Source organism: Sminthopsis crassicaudata, chromosome 2 (assembly GCF_048593235.1).
Source record: "Sminthopsis crassicaudata isolate SCR6 chromosome 2, ASM4859323v1, whole genome shotgun sequence".
NCBI classification, from domain to species: Eukaryota; Metazoa; Chordata; class Mammalia; order Dasyuromorphia; family Dasyuridae; genus Sminthopsis; species Sminthopsis crassicaudata.
The window spans coordinates 59,601,678-59,615,308 of record NC_133618.1 but is presented as its reverse complement, the minus strand read 5'-3'; positions in this window follow the sequence as shown (position 1 = coordinate 59,615,308).

The window sequence follows — 13,631 nt, the reverse complement described above, 5'->3', positions numbered from 1 at the left end:
TCACGCTGCTAATAAATGTCTGAATTTGAACTCAGACCTTTCAGACTTCACGCCCGGAGCTCTATTCGCTTCACTACCTAGCTGCCCCTTAGCCCCACCCAGTGTTTCCCTTTTGAACAGACCCAACCTTGGGCTCTGTCGCCCCTTCCCCTTGAGCCCCCTTAGACATTCTACTTCCTTCCCTTGCCACCTCAAATTCCACCACCGTGGACAGTCCAAACCCCTTCCCTAAACACCCTCCCTTAGATAGCCCTGGCCCTCCCCCAGAGGCTCCGACCCTCCTTGTTCTAGGATATCCCGGGCTCATCAGTTTGGAAAAACCCGCCTTTAGACCTCTGGAGAGACCCTCCCTAGCAGACAATCCGTCCGTAAACATTGCAGCTCTTCCGATTTATTCCTCGGTCCTTCACAGAACCCCCGAATCTTGGAGCTGGGAGGTTTCTGAAAGGGCACTTGAGTCCAATCTATTCCAGTAAAGAAATCCCCGCGTGGCAAAAAAAAAAAAAAAAAAAGCGGTGGTCCAATCTGTGAGGAAGGAGAACCCGCGTGGTGAGCTCTATGAGCCAACTTTTCCCCATCGAGATGTCAAGCTGAAAGTCGTGGAGCCCCCCCACGGCTCCCACTTCTGCCCTTCTGGACCAAAGTGCCTTCTACCAGTGACAGGAACTCAAGGCTTTCGACCATATGGGTTGTTCTTCTCTATTTTCTTCAGCTTATCAATAGCTTTCTTTTCAGATGTGGTGTTACCCAGGCAGAGTGCAGCAGAGCTTTCAGCTCTTCTCATCTTTCCTTTACCCTCATCTCAAGGCGCTCCTGTCCCCCCTTCAGAGGATCTCACGCTTAAATTCTCAGAGTCCCTCTTTTTTTAAGAAGTCTCCAGCCGCTTTTGAATGGACCAGGCTTCCAGGTAAGGTAGTTCCATTTCACTCTAAACTGTCTCTGCAAAGGTTGAGTCAGGGATCCTGAGGAAGCTGCTTTTTTTTTTTTTTTTTTTTGGGGGGGGGAGAACCCAGAACATTGTATCCAGATGAAACTGGAGTATTCTCTGGGCTTCAGTCCACTAACTACATATTAAAAGTTCCCCACCTCTGTTTTACCAGTCTATGTAGAGCTGACCAGGGAAGAACACTTTGGAGAGATGTATAATCAAGTGAGAAGACAAGTGCTAATACTAATGGAACATGGGGAGGTGAGAACATGACCTTTCCTCTTTCTTATTCAAGGACTGTTGGAACAAGAGAAGTAACCTCAAATGCGTCAATGATCTGCTTTGGACGGATTCTTAAGCTAAGGTTGGTGGACCCCACCCACAATTCTTGGATAGATTTTAGGGAGTATGTGAATCAAAAAAAAATTTATAATCCTTCTTTAAATTTTATTGATTTAAAAATTATTTCAAGAAAGGATCCATAAGCTTCATTAGTCTCCAAGACATAAAAAAAAAAAAAATTAAGAACCCCTGATTTAGGGGATGGGGGTTTCCTGACCGGGAACTGCCAAGAATGAAAGGTTTATATAACTATAAACTGCAAAGAAAAACGGTGCTCCATAAGCAAAGCAGAATTGCAGGAGCTCAAAAGAAACAGGAGGTACACAAATCTAGAGACATCTCCATCCCAAATGTCCATACATGTGGACTGTTTGATCCAACTTGCGGAAGAGCCTTTTGAGCTCTTCGGTTGGTTTTATCAGCCACAGTGAACACACTGTACATTGACCCTGACATAGCAATGTCATCTTGGTCCTCTTCCAGTATGAATGACAACAACCAACTAATAGTAACTGCAGACATATAGCAATTCTATTTTTAATAGGGATTTTATTTTTCTAGTTACATGTAAAAATAGTTTTCAACATTGATTTTTGCAAGATTTTGAATTCGAGGTTTTGTTTCTCTTCTTCCCTTATCTCCCCATTCTCCAAGACAACAGGCAATCTAATATAGGTTATATCATGTTAGATATATTTCCATATTTGTCATGTTGTGAAAGAAAAATCGTAACAAAAGGAAAAACCTGTGAGAAAGAAAAAAAAAAAAAAGGTAAAAATACTATGGTTTTATTCTCATTCAGTCTCCATAGTTTTTCCTCTGGTTGTGGATGGCAGTTTCCATCCCAAATCTGATGGATTTGTCTTGGATCAATATATTGCTGAGAAGAGCTAAGCCTATCATAGTTGATCATAACACAATTTTGCTGTTACTGTAGATGATATGCTCATGGTGCTGCTCACTTGTCATTTGGTATAAGTCTTTCCAGACCTACCTAATAAACAGCAGAGGCTGAACTTGAACCCAAGCCTTCCTGGAACCAAGTTGAGCTCTGGAATTGCTATAACTGACCAGAACACCTCTCCTGTTGCTTAAGAATCAGAGTTTTAGAGCTGGATCATGATTCTACTCATAGAAACCATCATCCACATTTACAGAGCACTTTAAAGTTTACAAAATATTTCCTCACAATAATCTGGGGTAGGAAATGCAAGCATTATTATCCCCATTTTATAAATAAGGATAATTGAGGCTTAGGCTAAATGAAGATTCTGTGGTCATACAACTAAGCAAATACAGAAGTTAAAACTTGAACCCATCTTAGATCCTCAATTCAGTTTTTTCTGCTCTATCTAATTCAAAAGTCATCTACTCTAATTGCCCCCTGACCCATAAAAAGAGTGGTTCAGCTCCTTGTAATATCTGAGAGCCCCCAGTTTACAGATTTACTGTAATTGATTTACTTCCAATTGCTCCAGCTGAGCCTTTTCTCTAAGGGGAACCTTGTGTTTTTCTATATGCTTTTGTTCTTTTTCAGTTTTTAATGCATAATTAGACTTTAAATCAGGAAACAAGTATAACTAGGTCTCCAAATAATTAATGTTTTGCATATAGATTTTATTTTATTAATAAAAAAAATATTGCTCCAACCCTTCACAACAATAGGGGTCCTCAGGACTGTTTTCCACCAAAAGCCATGCTCCAAAATGAACTCCAGCTCTAGGAATCTCACTTTGCACACAGATGGAGCATAATGAATATTTGTTATTGAATTTATTTTGTGGTTGAAGATTAGGCTAAAGGGCCCTAACTGAAAGCATATTTCCTGAGGCAGAAGAAAGGGGAAGTGGATTGCCATAGAGATATCCATAGAGATAAGCAGATAGGATAAAGAAGGAAAGCAAAGGGCTTCTGAGTATGCTGAGAGTCTATCAGCCATACCACAGTACATAACTTATCTCTCTGGAGTCATCCACTGGGATGGAAGGGCAGAAAGCTCACTGAAAACAAAGGCCTGCTAAGAGAACGAAAGCCCCAAAGAGGTGGAAACAGATAAGAATAATCCAACACCTGATCTTCACGTAGAAAAAGGCACTTGTAAGAAAGACTTATTCTGGATAGTTGGGGGAGGAAAGCTGAGGCACTTTCCTTTCTCAATCCTACCAATGTGATCACAGTTCCTGCTCTCTCTCAATTTCTGTTTTCAAGCACCATGACCTGAGACTTCAACAAGGTCCCTAAATCACAGTATCCCATACCAAGGCAACCACATCTAGAACCTAATGGGAAAGGTACAGATTCCTTAGTCCTAGAATAACTTTGGAAGTTACAGGGAGGCAGCTTTCAGCTCAATTTAAGTTAAAAAAAAAAAAAAGAAAAAGAAAAAAAGAAAAAAAAAAAAAAAAACCCTGCCTTACAAACACAAGCATACTTTGAAGATATTGTGGTTTGGTTCCAGACCACCGCAATAAAGCAAATATCACAATAAAGCAAGTCATGTGAAGTTTTTGGCTTCCCAGTGCATATAAAAATGATGTTTATACTATGATGTCTAAAAAAACAATGTTGTTGTTGTTCAGTCACGTCTGATTCTTTGTGACCCCCTTTGGGGTTTTCTTGGCAAAGATACTGGAGTGGCTCGCCATTTTTCTTCTTCAGCTTAATTTACACAGATGAGGAAACTGAGGCACACAAAGTGAAGTGATTTGCACAGGGTCTCACAACTGGTAAGAGTCAGAAGCTGGAGTGGAACTCGGGAAGATGAGGTTTGTCACTCTGTCCACTGCCTCACCGATCAATAAAACGAGATATGCTTGTAAGGTTATCCAACCCGGAAAGTAGTGAGTTCCCCATCACTGGAGGGCTTTAGGAGGAAGCTGCATCCTTGTTGAGATAATGGGAAGGAAATTCAATACTTAGAGTAGGGATTCAGTAACCGTTGTGGTTAAAATTCCGATTCCACGAATGCTCTTTACCAGTCACACAGCCAGACGTGGGATAAGGCACCAGGGACCCCCTTCCTGCTGCAGACAGGGCTCTGCCGAATGAGCTAATTCCCACCCCACTTTCTATCCATCAGTTCTCGACCTTGAGTGCCCTCCTCTCCATCCTGAAGTTCAGAGATCTCACTGAGACCAGCAGGTGGAGCCATCGAGCTATTCATCAACCTCAACTTGGGATCAATTCAGATCTTACACTGAACTAGCCCCAAGGAGTCCCTGTTCTCCTTAGCTTGGGCCATGCTGATGCGTGTCCAATGCCAGTATCCTGGGGCAAAGGTAAGATGGATGTCCTAGAATAAGGGGAAGGTCAGAGGAGAGAGGTGACATTGGGGGGGTGAGGTTCGTTGGTTAGAGGGAAAAAGGGCTTTGGAGGGGAGAGAATGGGTGCCGTGGATCACTGCCAAGTTTACACTGGAAAGAGAACTTAGATAGCATCTAATCCAACCCCTTCGTTTTATAGGTGGGGAAACAGAGCCAGAGGAAAGTCACAGGGGCACTAAAGAGCAGAGATCATAGATTTATAGCTGGAAAGAACCTAATTTTGAGGTTACCTGATTCAACCCCCTCATTGTGCATGTGAGGAAGCTGAGACCCAGAGACATTAAATAACTCTCCCCAAAGTCTCACAGGTGGTAAATAATTGAGCCAGGATTCAATTCCAGTTAAGTAGATGAGTCAGTATTTTAACTCAGCTTGTCCGACTCCAAATTTAATGGACTTCACATTATACCCCCAAGAGACCTCGGGAATTCGGGGATTCTGAGTTGGAGAGGAGCTCTCAAAGGGAATGGGGAGGTTTGAGAGGGAGATGATATGGATAAGGCCTCTTTGGGGAGCACTGAGGTAGCAGGAGGGAGCAACCAGTCCCAGGAATGGAGGCTGGCTAGGCACTCTGGAGCCTTGAGAAAAAAAAAAGTCCTGAAACCACCAATCTATGTAACAATACCCTTTTATTATAGGTGTCCCACCTGCCCCCCTCCACTTCCCACAATTCCCAGGGCTAGGCACTGTCAGAGAGCTATGTTTCTGTTAATTAGTCCTAATAGGGTTATGGATGATTGAGGTGGGGGTGGGGGTGGAGGGAATAAAAGACCCCTCCATTAGAGTCTCTAAATTTAGAGAGTCTCCTTTCTGAGCTATCTCTATCACTTGCATAAATCCTTATTCTTATCTCAAGTTCTTTCTCCATCTGACCCTATTCCCCTACCTCTTTCTCTGGGGGCCTCTGGAAGATAAGGTGGCCAGAGCCAGTTATGTCTGACCATCTGATCTGATGATATCTAGCATATTATGATTATCAAGAGTCCCAAAAGGAGATGGGAGAAAGGAAGAAGTAAGAAGTATTTGTCCAGGGGAGATAGACAGAAGATGGTGAAGGGGAGAGTAGGATTGTTGGAAGGGAAGGAGGAGAAAATGTAGGACTTGTGTGTTTGGGGAGAAGGTTTATAAAATTGGGTGGGGGCAAGATAAATTGTATACTCTGTCCTTGTGATGTTGGGAGAAACTGCATCTGCTAACCCTGCCCCCCTATTCTACCAGCCAAGATTGGCCCTTCACCATTCTTCATTGGACATAGAAAGAGATCAAAGTTTTAAGACAGAAGAGAATCCTCACATTTCCAGTCTTTCCGTCCGTCCATGTTTACATTTCGGTTCTGCAGTTTTATACCTTTAGGACTTCAGAGAAGACATTTAACCACCATTATAAAATGAAGGTATTGAACTAGGTAATCTCTAAGATTCCTTCCAGCTATAAACCCTATGATACTACAATTCACCTCTCACACTGGAAAGAGGAGGACCACGGGGTCCTTTCCTTTATACAGGCCTCAGGAGTGAGTGACAAAAGTAGGAAAAGAGAGAGGAAGACACTATCTGAAGGCACTTGGATGACCTTAGGCCCAAGCAAACACACTAAGTTGCCTGCTCTAAGCCTCTACCTGGGATGAGTTCCTCCTCAATTCTTCCACCTCCATTAAGTTCTAGTAGAGAAAGGGAAGGGAAGAGAGAAGCTCTCTGCTGGATCAAAGACAAGGGAACACTCCTTGATGAAGCTTAGCCATGTAGGACTGGGAATAGAACCATACAGACCTCTTTACTAAAGTTCCAGCCTGACAGGGCAGACTGACTGGGCATAGGGGTCAGCAGTGGGCAGGGAAGAATTAAGGGTGGCCTTAAATAAACTCTTTCTGTCTTGTGTGTTAGAGAAAGAAGACTAGTGACTTGATCAGGTTCTGCTCCCCTAGGCTCCCCAACCCAGGGGTAGGGCGAACACAGGGACAGACACACTCTCTCATCAAATGCCCCTGGACTAGTGAAGTTTCAGCCACAACACTTCCCTCGGAGTCTGATACGGAGCAATGAACACTGATCTGTGAATCAGGAGCACTGGGCTCTCTAATTCTGCCTTTCTCTTGATTTCTTCCACCTATACCTCAGTTTTCTTACCTGGAAAAGAAGGGGATTAGCCTGTGAATACTAATGCCCAGTATGTCTCTCACAGCTTAAAACTATCAAAATAGCCTCTAAATTAGTCAGGTTCAGTCCCCTCCAACCCACCCTACACACTGCTACCAAACTGGTTTTCTGAAGTCCCAAACCTGAATCTCATCAATCCCTGGCTCTGGGCAAGTCACTTAACCCCAAGTGCCTCAGGAAATAAAATAAATAAATAAATAAATAAATAAATAAAAAGACAGATGTCTAAGTTCTGGTCTTGCTAGTGGTCGAATTGCAGAGAGATGATGCAGAAAATAGAGTAATGAACCTGGAATCAGGAATATCTGAGTTCAAATCCTCCTTCAGACACTATCTTTGTGGTCTTGGGCAAGCCATTTAAATGCTGTCTGCCTCAATTTCCTCAACTGTAATATGGGATTAATAATAGCATTTTTATCTCACAGGGTTATTGTGAGTCTCAAAAGAAATATTTGTAAAGCACTTAGAACAGTGCCTAGAGCTTCATGTTTCCTCTTGCCCTCCCTTCCTCCATCAAAGCTAGTTATAGAGGCAACGAGGCTTGTTTGAAGTACTGACCTTCAGCCAGCACAGTCTGCTCCAGGTCTCATTGGCTCTAAAGTTGATTAGATTAACCCTTGGGGAAAAGGGGAGAGTCAATGGTAGATTGACAGATAGGCAGATAGGTAACCTATATGGAGTGGGAAGTATCATGTAGCAGGTGGCGTTTAATTTGAATCCTGAAGGAAGCTACGGGTCCTAAAAGGCAGAGGTGACGAGAGAGAGTCACCTGTAGGCTGTAGAGGCAGATGAAATGTCACGTATGGGGAACAGCAATAGATGAGTTTTATTGGAGCCAAGGGGACATGAAGAGTCTTCCATGAAATAATAGCAGAATAGTAGCTGGAAGCCAGACTACAGAGGGCTGTCACTGGCCTTCTGGGAAGTTTTACCTTAAGAGAAAATAGGTTTGTGAGTGTGGGGAATGACATAATCACATGTTGTGGATAGGAAACTCTGAGTTCAGATTCTGACTCAGACACACTCAAGTCACTTGTCAGCCCTCTGGGCAACTTGAGAAGGCTATAGATTGCAGAAAAGATATGCATTGGTAGACAGTTTCTTTTTGGGGGGGAATTGCCTATTACAATGAAATCACAGGTCCAGTCTCTGTCACTATTCTCCCTTGACAATTCTATAGAAGATAACCTGAAAAATGGAAACTGGATGCTGGGAGACCAATTTAGGGAGTAGTTTGATGAGCTAAAGTAGAGACTAGTAGAGACTTGTATATACAAGACTTGTTGTAGATGAGCTTCAGCAATTAGATTGGAGAGTGAAGGAAAGGGGGAATGAAAGGAGCAGGCATTTATTAAGCACCTACTATGTGTTTAATAAATGTGCAAATTTTATCTCATTTGATCCTCACAATAACTCTATGAGTGCTGTTGTTATCCTTATTTTATAGTTGAGAATACTGGAGACAGGAGTTAAGTGTTTGAGGTGGGATTTAAACTCAGATATTCCGGATATCAGGCCCAGTCCTTACCCATTGTATTATCTAATTGCCAAAAGGCGAAGAAATAGCCTTGATTGTCGCGAACCAAGTTGTGTACCTAGATGCCTGGAAGGTAAATGGTCTCCTTAACAAAAATAGAGAAGTTTGGAGAAAGGATGAATTTTGGAGAAATAAAAAGAATTCCAGATATTTTAAATTCAATAACTTAAATTCCAAAACTGAACTTATTGTCTTTGCTCCCAACCACTCCTTCTTCCCAACTTTCCTATCATTGCCTTGTATATCATCATCTTCCCATTCTCATAGACCTAAAATCTAGGTGTCATTCTTTACTTCTTCCTCTCATACCCTAATTCAAGCTGTTTCCACATAACCCACCAATTTTGCCTCCGTGACTTCTCTCATAAATATCCCCTTCTTTCCTCTAATCCTGCCCTCACCTTGGCGAAGGCCCCCATTATCTTCCATCTGAACTAAGCAATAACTACTGACCGCTGACTACTGCAGACAGCTGCTGGCTAGTCTTCCTGCCTCATGTCTTTCATTCAACTTGTCCAATTGATCTTCCTAAAATGTAGGTCTGATCATATCATCCCCTAACTCAAGTGGCTCTCTATTATTTCCAGAATCAAATACAAAATGTTCTTTTGATATTCATATCCTTTTATAACCTAGTCCCCTCCTACCTTTCCAGTCTCCTTATTCCCCTTTCTATAACCTTTGACCCAGGGACACTGATCTCTTTGCAGGTCTGTCTCCTGCCTCTGAACATTTAGATTATTCATTTCTCATATTTAGAACTTTCTCCCTCCCTGTCACAGATTATATTAGCTGGGTGACCCTGGGCAAGTCATTTATTTTTGTTTGTCTCAATTTCCCTATTTGTAAAATGAGCTAAAGAAGGAAATGGCAAACCACTCCAGTATCTTTGCCAAGAAAACACCCTACAGGGGTCACAAAGAGTTAGTTGTGCCTGAAAAATGACTGAACAAAATGTAGATTTGGGAGTCATGTACATAGAGATGTGAATTGAACACATGGAAACTGATGAGAGAACCAGGATGGAGAGTGTATTGAGAGAAGAGAAAATGTCCCAAGTCAGAGTACCCATCCTTAGGCGGCAGAGGAATACTGAAAATGGATGGAGGATGTTGTTGTTTGTCCTTCATTCTGACATGCAAGTGAATTGGGTATAAGTGAGGGAGGGCTGTGGAGGGAGGAACAGTGTCACAGAAAACAGAGAGAATTTGGGAAAAGGAAATAATCAGCAGGGTTAAAAGCTTCAGAAAGACCAAGTCAAATGATGCCTGAGAAAAGGACATTGGATTTAGTAGTTAAGAGGTCATTGGTTACCTTGGAGAGAGTTGTTTCAGTTGAGTGGCGAGGTCAAAAGTCAGATTGCAAGATTGAAAATTGAGAAGTGAAGGAGAGAGACCTAAGGAAATGCAGCAATCAACACAGATGACCCTTTCGAGGAATTTGGTGGTGAAAGAGAGAAGAGGTGAAGGACAATAAATAGCTTCAGGGGCTGGTAGGGTCAAATTAAGTGGGTTTTTTCTCAAATTTGGAAGGAAAGAGGAGACTAGGGAGAGTTTGGGGGTGGGGGCAGGAAGGAGCCTTCAGATAAGGAAAGATTGAAGATAAGAGAGAAAGACAAATTGAGAAGGAAAATTCCCAGAAGAGAGTTTAGGGACCTTAGTCCTAGACCTTTATTTCACAGATGTGTGCTCTCTCCCTCCATACATAATAGGTATAATCAGGGAAACTTCCCTACGAGTCAACTCCGGCTCGAGTACATCCCACGGAGCATGCCTGGGGCTGGGGCCCCTTCCAGGGAAACATTTACCCCGGCCCTTTCTGGGTTGGTAAAAGACATGTGGGACCAGGGTGGGAGATGTGTCACCTTTCCTCCACTCCCACCCCAACCACAGGGCTGGGGAACTATATTAAAACTTCTTCAAAGAAGCTTGGACACTGAGCCAGGAAGAACCTCTCTTCTACCCCCACCCCCACAAGATCATAAAAAGGACTGACTCCATCCTCTGGTGCTCCTTCCCATCTCCAAAATGTGTGATGTGGTCTTTCTGTCTGTCTGTCTCTCCCTCTGTTTCTGTCTCTCCCTCTGTTTCTGTCTCTCTTCATCTATCTGTGTGTGTGTGTGTGTGTGTGTGTGTGTGTGTGTGTGTGTGAGAGAGAGAGAGAGAGAGAGAGAGAGAGACAGAGAGAGAGAGAGAGAGAGAATCCTGCTGTATCTCTCTTTTTCTCTCCTTACCACTCTTCCTCTCTTCCTCCTTCTCCTGCTTCTGTTCCTTCTTTTCTCTAACTCTCTCTCTCTCTCTCTCTCTCTCTCTCTCTCTCTCTCTCTCTCTCTCTCTCTGTCTCTCTCTCTCTCTCTCTCTCTCTCTCTCTCTCTCTCTCTCTCTCTCTGTCTGTCTTCTCTCTCTGTCTCTGTCTCTTTCTCTGTCTCTGTCTCTCTCTCTCTCTGTCTTCTCTCTCTGTCTCTCTTTGTCTCTCTCTCTGTCTCTCTCTGTCTGTCTCTCTCTTTCTCTCTCTCTCTCTCTCTGTCTCTCTCTCTGTCTCTCTCTGTCTCTCTCTCTGTCTCTGTCTCTTTCTCTCTCTTTCTCTGTCTCTCTCTCTGTCTCTTTCTCTCTCTCTGTCTCTCTCTCTCTGTGTCTCTTTCTCTCTGTCTTCTCTCTCTCTCTGTTTCTCTCTTTTTCTGTGTCTCTCTTTCTCTCTCTCTCTGTCTCTTTCTCTGTCTTCTCTCTGTGTCTCTTTCTGTCTTCTCTCTCTGTATCTCTCTCTGTATCTCTCTCTCTCTCTCTCTCTCTGTCTCTCTCTCTGTCTCCCTCCCTGTCTCTCTCTGTCTCTCTGTGTCTCTGTCTCTGTCTCTCCTCTCTGTGCATGCATGTTTGTCTATCTTAATCTATCTCTTTATCTTCCCACCATTCCCCTCTCCTCTCTCCTACCTCTCCATCTCCATCTTTCTATCTTTCCCTATCGTTCTGTGTGTGTCCTCCCCTCTCTGTTTACTTCTCTCCTCCTCTCTCTCTACTTCTTTATATCTCTTTAGTGACCTGAAAGTTATGGTGGGTTTGAATTTACATGGGGCTTAGAGGAACCCGGGCTTGGGCTCTCGGCTGACACTTTTGATTTTTGTTTCTTTTCCCTCAGCATAAGTGACCAAATGGTGATTTCTTACCTTTCTTGTGAGTTTGATCTTATGAGTTTGAGGGTCTAGTGTTCCTGGGTTCCCCAAGTGTTGCTATTTGCACTGCTGAAGATACCCCCTTAAGCTACTATAGTTTCTAGTAGGAAGACACAACCACTGACAGCAGAATAAGCACAACATCCGGCCTGGCTTGCCAGAAGACATTACACTCTGAAGGTGATTCTGACGGTGTCAGCAGTCCTGTAAAATGTTTCAAATTTTGAAGTTTTAGATATCAACCTCCTGGAAAAGGATAATGGGAGCTACTAAGTTGCTACTTCACATTTTCAGTCTGTATCAATGCCATTTTCTAAGTCTTTTGTACATTAAGCATCTGTTTCGTTTATTTGAAATAAATAGCAGTCCTCTTCCTGGTCTATAAGTATATACTGAATGCCTTTTGGATAATCTTCCTATATCAGGGAGGCAGATCAGCCAAATCTAAACTTTAATGCAATTCTCCTTGGAGTTCCCGTATAGGGTTGTAAAGAGCCAGAGAGTTTAAGACAAGAGTCTGACTTTTCTCTTTGGAAGCCAGGCTCTCCCAGGGCTAAATCTAGTCTATACTTGGACTCCTGGGGTCTCCAGATAGGGATCCCTTTATAGAGGGAGAAGTAATCCCAGTAGTCTCTACTATGGCTGTATACTATAGATTCTATGCTGCTCTTTACTTGCTCTAGTTTTGTTAGCTACTACAGGGCTTCTTAAACTTTTTCACTCAAAATTGTTTATGTGACCCTGGATCTATAAGTATATAAACCAGTATCCAAATCAAACATTTGCTGGTAATAAATTGTAATTAACTCCCACATTCAGTTGTGGGGGTTTAGGATCACAACTGAAGCAGTTGGGAGTTACAGGAGGGCAATTAGTTGGTGAAGTGGTTAGGGTACTGGTCCTAGAAATAGCAAGACCTGAGTCTCAGGCACTCACTGATTGTGTGACTCTGGGCAAATCATTCAACCTCTATTTGCCCTCCCCACAAAAAGTCCATCTTGAATCACTGACTTGTTGTGGCAGAGGGGCTTGCATAATAATAGCTTGATCCAACTATGAGCTATGCTGTACAAGGTACCCAAGATGGGTCAGGTCATAGCAGAGAGCTCTGACCAAAAAATGGTGATCCACTGGAGAATGACAAATTACTCCCATTATCTTTGCCAAAAAAAAAATCCATGGAAAAATTTTGTTCATGGGATCATAGGAGTTGGACAGGACTAAACAACAACTGTTAGTTATATTTTCATGGATACAGATCATATATAGATAGAAGAAGAGAGAGAAAAAGAGAGGAAAGGAGAGGAGAGAAGAGAGAAGAATGGATGAGAGGAAGAGAAAGAAGAAGAGGAGAGGGAGAGGAAGAGAAGAGAAAAGGAAAAGAGAGAAAAGGAGAGAGAAGGGAGTGGAGTACAGAAGAACCCCAAGAAAGAGTCTTGAGGGATACAGATATTTAGTGAGAGGATAAAGGATGCTAATTCAGCAAAGGAAAGTGAGGACCGGTTAGACAAGAAGAAGGAGAACCAAGAGAGAATGGGATTACCAATGCCAAGGGAAAAGAGATAATCCAAGAGGAGAAAACTATTGACGCGTCAAAATCTGAAGTCAAGTGGAATGAAAACCAGAAAAAGCTTTGGATTTAGTAGTTGGGATCTCACTGGTAACCCTTAGGATAGAGCTGTTAGAGGCCAAATTCCAACCCTGAAGACTGAGAAGTGAGTGGGATATAAGGAAATGGAAATAATGAGTATGTGTTGGATGACCCTTTCTCAGATAAACCCATAAAAAGAACCAATGATACCAGGCCATCTACGTGAACATTCAGAGGATGAAGAAATCATATCTGTAAAATTATGGTTTTAAATTAAATCTTTCAGGTCCAGAAGCTTTCCTTGAGTTTGTCTTTTAATCATTCCTTTTCTTTCTCTCATCCTGAAACTCTTTTGGCTCTATCTTACCCCTGTCAATTCTTTCTCTTTTAAGAAAATAACTGACATACAGTTTTGATTCATTTTTTAAATTTACATCATCTTAATTTACAAATCGATTGTGAACTCTTTTCTTCTCTAGACAGTTATTCTCTGTAATGAAGAATAAGAGAGAAAAACAAAATCAGAAAAACTAGCCAGCATAGCAACCACATCTGATGATATGTGTGTAGCATGGAAGCTCTGGACAC